The sequence below is a fragment of the Muscardinus avellanarius genome, assembly GCF_963383645.1.
Source record: "Muscardinus avellanarius genome assembly, chromosome: 11".
Classification (NCBI taxonomy): domain Eukaryota; kingdom Metazoa; phylum Chordata; class Mammalia; order Rodentia; family Gliridae; genus Muscardinus; species Muscardinus avellanarius.
The window spans coordinates 69472353-69479703 of NC_137797.1; positions in this window are offsets into that span (position 1 = coordinate 69472353).

Genomic DNA, 7351 nt, shown 5'->3' on the forward strand with positions numbered 1-7351 from the left:
ACGCCCGGCTATACATAGGTTATTCTAAAACTAATTTGAAAATTTGTGTCTCTATAAAGTATTTGTATGCATATCTGCATACGATATATACATGTATATGGGCAGAGGGAGAATAGCACAGATATGGCAAAAATAATTTTAAACAGGTGAGCACACATAAAACGTATACTAAGTTCTCTGTACCATTTGTGTGACTCTTTTGTAATTTTAAAATTATTTTAAATAAAAAGTTTTTAAAACCTTAAAAAATAAAATGCCACGGCAAGCTAAGGCTACTGAAGATCAAACAGGGTCTTGTTCTTGTTACACAGGAACACAAGTTAGAGGTTAGAAGAGAGCTCCATCAGAGGACGAGACACTCATGCAGACTCCCCAAGGAACAGAGTCTGGACGGCTCTGAGATCCAGCATGGGCTAAGTTTCTGTGCAGGTGTGTGTGTGTGTGTGTGTGTGTGTGTGTGTGTGTGTGTGCACGCACACCCACTCTTGTCTCAGCCTCTCAAGTACCAAGATTACAGGTGTGCAACACCATGCCCAGCTCCTGCCCTGTTCTCAGAGCTATCCTCCCCGGAGGCTGGGCTCACCCTTCCCCCACGTCCACCATTGTGAAGTTTCTACTTCCATGAGCACCTGGGCTACAATACGGTAGAAGCAACTGTTTTGTTTTCTCTCATTGTTGCGCTAGACGTGGTGATGGTGGTGGTGGGGTGTCTGAACCTTCCATCTCTGCACAGAATTTTATAAACCTGTGAACTTGAAAGGAGGAAAAAAAAAAAAAAACCTTTTTTGTTTTTGGTGGTATTAGGGATTGAATCCAGGGGCATTCTACCTCTGAGCTACGCCCCCAGTGCTATTTTATTTTTTATTTAGAAACAGCATCTCACTAAGTTGCTGTGGCTGGCCTCAAACCTGAAATCCTGCTATCTCAGCCTCCTAAGTACCGAGGTTATAGGCTTGCATCACCATGCTGGGCTTATTGCTAAGTTAAAATTAGCATTTTCTTCAATTGTGAAGGTAGGTAACAAACTTCAATAGAATTAGCAGTCCTTGTGACTTTGTCATCAGTAAAACCTACAGATACCACCATATCTCATCACAGCAGCTTCAGGTGTCATGATATATTTGCATTTATAGCTACTTGCAACTGAGATGTTTGGATTTGAACTCTGCACTGATCTGCTTCTCCACACACAAGGTATGGTCCTCAATAGGTGCTCAGAACTGATTTTTTAAACTAGCTGGTTTCTTTAATTCTGGTAATGCCTCATTATCTGGGAATCCAAAGATCCAAAAATGATATTAAAAAAAAAAAACATTAAACTTCTTGGAAGCAGAAGTTGCTCTGTTCTTTCTAGACTCCGCAGAGAGACTGCCACGGCCTTCTCCATCTGCCTGGGCCTCCTCTGGCTTGGTGACTCCCTCCCTCCTGAGAGCCAGCAGAGATACCAACCGCTGAAGAACACGTTATTCTTTGTGTCTGTTTCAGACATCCTGGTTTTTTTTTTTTTTTTAGAACAACTGTCATTTACAACAGGGGTCTCAGCTGGGCCTGGTGCAGGCTTGTAATCCCAGCATTCGGGAGGCTGACAGGAGACTCAAGGTTCATGGACAGCCTCAGCTACTTAGGCCCTCTGCAACTCAGGTAGACCCTGTTTCAATATAAACAATAAAATATAGGGTTGGGGGTGTAACTAAGAGGTAGAATGCCCCTGGGTTCCATCCTCAGTACCATAAAAACAAAAAATAAAACAAAAATTAAAACAGGGGTCTTATTTTGGAGCCCGGGGACCTGTTCCCGCCTGGGAGTGCATTCCCAGCATGGTGGAACCCTCCTACAATGAGACAGCTGGACCCTGTCTTCCCATGGTGGAGCTCTCAGTCGGGATGCACTGAAAGAGAAGGTCAGTGGATACATATTTTACTATTGCAAGAGGGGGGGGAATCCTCTAAATGTAAAGCAGGTGCTCTCGATGTGCCAACCTTAGCTCCTGGACTGCCCGGGCGCCGCTCCCTCGCTCACCTCCCTAGGCCTGTTTCTAGCAGGCTGTGCAGTGTTTCAATGGTGATGTCCACTTTCTGAGGGTTTCATTCATTTCTCCTGCCTGTGTGATGTTATGGAGACTTTAGAGCTTCAGAACAGGTTGGAAGACTCCCTTTGTTTGGCTGTTGGAGAACCACTTACCCAACAAGGGATTAGGCTTTTGCTGCTGTGGCTAATAGGAAATGGCTGTGTAAATCTCAACACCTGTCAGCCAGGTAGGAGAAGAGAGAGCAGGACGCTCAGTCATACTGTCTTTTTTTTTTTTTTTTTTCGGTACTGGGGATAGAACCCAGGGGCATTCTGCCTTCGAGCTATACCCCCAGCCCTATTTTTTATTCTTTATTTTGAAACAGGGTCTCACTGAGTTGCAAAGGGCTCACTAAGTAGCTGAGGTTGTCAGTGAATGAACCTGTGATCCTCCTGATTCAGCCTCACAAATGCTGGGATTGTGCCTGGCTAGTCCCAGCCCTTTTTATTTTGAAACAAGGTCTTAATAAGTTGCCAAGCCTGGCCTCAAACCTATGATCCTTCTGTCTCAGCCTTCAAAGTTACTGGGATTATAGGTGTGTACCACCATGCCTGGCTCATGCTTAATGTGTGTGTGTGTGTGTGTGTGTGTGTGTGTGTGTGTGTGTGTGTGTGTTCTGTTACTAAGGATTGAACCCAGAGGCATTCTACCTCTGATGCTGTCTTTTTCAGGATAGGATATGGAGGGTGGTTTATACCACTTCTGTTTACAAGACATTGGTCAAGAGTTCATTAATAAATACATCTAGCTGCAGATAGGCTAGGAAATGCAGGTTTACCTATGACCTCCTCCCTGGCTGAAACAGAATAGATATGAGAGCAAAGCAGTCTCTTCCTCCTCACTTCACCCCTTCTAGCACATGTCTAATTATATAGTATAAGTGTGTAACTTTTTTGTGTGGTACTGGGGGTGGAACCCAGGGGCATTCTACCTCCAAGCTATACCCCAGCCCTATTTTATATTCTTTATTTTGAAACAGGGTCTCACTGAGTTAAAAAGGGCCTCACTAAGAAGTAGCTGAGGCTGTCCTCAAACCACTATCCTCCTATCTCAGCCTCCCAAATGCTGGGATTACAAGCATGTGCCACCATGCCCAGCTCTGTAACTTTTAATATATATTATAAGTGCATTATAATTATATATTTTATAAGTGCATTGTAATTTTTTATTTTTTTATTTTTTATTTTTTTATTGGTGCACTGTATTCATACATCATAGTGGGATACAAACTTGTGTAGACATACATGCACACTTCGCCCAGTCAGCCCCCACCCAATCCCCACCCCATTCTCTCCCCATCCCTCCCTCCCATGCTTGGCTTAGTGGTTGACATCTAGTATTATAGCAATTTATCCAAAATTAAAAATGATAATCTCACATAACAGTTTCATTTGTCTGATACCAAGCTTTTGATCACTTAAAGATAACATTTCAATATTTCTTTTTACTTTCTTTCTTACCAGAGAATATTTTTTTCTATTTTTTTAGGTGAAACTATCATATATTTATATATTTATTTTTCAGAAAAAAAATCTATCCTAATATGGAATATGGATTCTAGATACCCAAAATGATCTTGAAAAAGAACAAAGCTAGAGATATATATTTTCTGATTTCAAACCATATAAAGCTACAATAATTGAAACAGTGTATTACTATTCTAAAGGCAGATATATAAACCATTGGAGTTAAATAAAAGCCTAGAGCTAAATTCTTCCCTATATCGTCAAGTTATTTTTGACAAGGTTTCCACGAACATTTGGTGGTGGAAATAATAATCTTTTAACTAAATATTGTTGAAAAATAATAATTACATGGAAAAGAATAAAATTGGACCCTTACCTAATCCCATATACAAATATTAACTCAAAATAGATAAAAGACCTAAATATAAATCTTAAGACTATAAACTTTTAGGAGAAAATCTGGGTCATAAAACCTCACAACATTGAAATTGGCAGTGATTTCTTGGATATGATTTCAATGGCACAGGCAACAGAAGAGTATACAAACTCCCTAAAAAATAAAAAATATTGTATATCCAAAGACAATGTAAACAGAGTTAAAAGTTACTAATAGAATGGGATAAAATATTTCCAAATGCTATATCTGAAGGTATATTAATATTCCAACTAGAAATCCTAAAAATTAACAACAATAAAGGCAAACAATACCATTTAGAGATAGGTAAAAGACTAACATAAATAATGAATCTCCACAGATAACCAATCTTAGTTGTCTGTTGGATGGAAACTCTTGTTTCTCTGGTTCTGGTGTGTGTTACCTATTTCTTCTTTGTAGTTAATCTCTTTGAGTATTTTCTCTAGTGCTGGTTTTGAAGACATAAATTCTTTCAGTTTCTGTTTGTCATGGAAGCTTCTTATTTCTCCATCTAATTTGATAGAAAGTTTTGCTGGGTAGGAAAATTTTGGCTGGAAGTTGTTTTCTTTCAGAGTTTGGAATATGTTACTCCAAGCCCTTCTGGCTCTCGTGACTTGGTTTGGGAAGTCTGGAGTGATTCTAATTGGTTTGCCTCTGAATGTCACTTGGCCCTTTGTTTTTGTTGCCTTTAAGATTCTCTGCTTGGCTTCCACAGTGGTCATTTTGACAATTATGTGGTGTGGGGATCTTCTCTGATCCTGTCTAAAGGGAGTTCTATAAGTTTCCTGGACCTGTGTATCGACCTCTTGCTCTATGTTTGGAAAATTTTCTGCTATTACTTCCTTGAAGAGATTGTTGATCCCTTTGGTTTCACCTTCTTTTCCCTCCTCTATTCCAATTATTCTTAGGTTAGCTCTCTTAAAATGGGCCCATATTTCTTCAATGTCAGATTCCTGCTGTCGGATATTTTTTTCTAGATTAGAAACTATGCGTTCATTTTTGGAATGATCATCTTCTAAGAGCGAGATTCTGTTCTCCATGTGGTCTAATCGGTTGTCTGTGCTTTGAATTGAGGCCTTTACTTCATTAATTGCATCCTTTATCTCTTTTTGGCTCTCTCTGAGTTCTTTTCGAAGCACTCTATTATTTCTACAGTTATTTTCCTGATTTGATCTTCTAGAAATCTCTGATTTTCTGTTTTATCGGGTTCTGATGTTGTGGGGTTGTGGGCATTCATTGCTCCATTGTTATTCCTCTTTCCCATGATTTCGGAAGTTTGTGCCTTCTCTGGGTTCTTCCCTTGGGTCACTATGACTTCACTTAAGGTGTTCTGGATCTCGAGTCAGTAGTATCTCAGACCCCACTACTCCTTTACTGGGTTTTATCACAGAGTCTCCGACCCAGAGAGTCGATAGAGGCTGCTTTAGACTGTGGGGGGGTGCCAGGTTGGGTGTTCTCCTATGGTGTGATATCTCTGCCACCGCCCCTCCCCCACTGGGTCAAGTCCTAGGGAGTACAGTACTGGGATTTCTCCTCTGTGGCCCACAATTTGACTCACTGTTCTTGAGTACACAGATGTAGCTGTACTGGACTCGGTGAATTCGCTGTTGCTGCAGCCGGTGGCAATATGGCGCTGCTGCTACACCCTCGGCCATGAGGCTGGCGTATTTCTTCTTGGTTTTGAGTTCCACATGAATCCCTGCAGCGTGTGCTGAGCTCAGCCACTGGGAGCTTTAGATGCTCTCTGCACTGAGAAATCCTGCCTGGCTGTTCCACAGCGGCTCACCTCGGCTTGCTGTAGCCGCCTGGTGAATTCGCCGCTGCCGCCAGCAGTATGGCGCTGCTGCCGCGTCCTCGGGCGTAAGGCCGGTGTATCTCCTCTGTGGATCTGAGTTCTGTTCTCAGTCCGCTTTCTCTCTGGAGCCTGGTGATTTTTTTGTTTCTTTGGTGATGGTGTTTTCTGGCTATGAAAGGCGCTGATTTTGTGGTAATGGAGATGGGTTGTTAGTGGGGCTCTTAAGCCCCGCTTTTCTCGGTCGCCATCTTCCCGGAAGTCAAGTGCATTGCAATTTTACATTACAAGTGAGGTTCCAAGTATGCAACACACCTGCATACAGCACTTGGTATGTTTCCTTATGGATCCCAGACTTTAAAAATTTAACACTAAAAAATCCAATCAAAGCCAGTGCAATTAAATCCAATGCAATCCCCGCGCTTGGGAGGCTGAGACAGGAGGATCACACAGGTTCAAAGCCAGTCTCGGCTACCGAGTGAGGCTCTCAGCAACTGAGTGAGACCCTGTTTCCAAATAAAGTATAAAATAGGTCTGGGAGTATAGCCCACAGGTAGAAAAGCCCCTGGGTTCCACCCCCAGTACCACACACACACACAAAATCCAATCAAAAGGGGCAATTGAACTGAATAGACACTTAGGAAAAGAAAAAATGCAAATGGCTAATAAATGCATCAAAAGATATTCAATATCATTAACAATCAAGGAAATGCAAATCACAACTACTCTGAGATACGGTCTGACTCCAGTTAGGATGGCAATCATCAATATGTAAGTTTTTTTTCCAGAAAGAAAAAAAATAAAACTAACAAAGGGACCATTATAGGGCAAGACTTCAAAAACATAAAGATCAGGGCTGGGGGTAGAGCTCACTGGTAAAGTATTTATTTACCATACAAGAGGTCCTGGGTTCTCAGCAATGCCAATAAAATAAAATAAAAAATAAAATGTGAAGAACAGTAACTTGCAGTGCCAAAGACCAAGGAAGTGCTCAGAAAAACAAAAGGGTGTGCTGTGGTTTGGACAAACTCCAAGGTTTATGCGTTGAGGCTTGGTCCTCAGGTGTGAGAGGTGGTGAGCCTTCGGGAGGTGAGGCCTAAAGGGAGGTTCTTAGGCCGAATGATGGCACTGACCTTGAAGAAGACACAGTAGTTCTCCTGTGTCCCAGGCCTGAGACCGCCTCCTACCTCAGCTCTCTGGCAATGTGATCACCTGCTTCCACAAATGCTCCTGCCATTGCTGTCTGTCATGAGGTGACGCAGCCAAGGGAGTCCCTCTTTAGAGCCCCTGACAACATATGTTGTTTGGACTTTGAGCTAAGTGAACCTCTTTTGTTCATAAAGTTAGCCTGCCTCAGGTGTTTCATTATAGGAATGGGAAATAAACTAATGCAGAATGTCAAAGACACACAACTTGAAAGAGCTTTCCTTGGCCAGAGCTGGGATAATTTGAGTAACAAAATAGTGTTGATAGCAGATCATAACCCAAAGTATAGAATATAAATAAGTCCATATTGGTATAAATAAATTTAGTAAATACATGGGAACTAAAGACACATTTTCCTTACAAATTCCAAATAGCAGATAACCTCCCCCGCTTTGGAGGCAGAG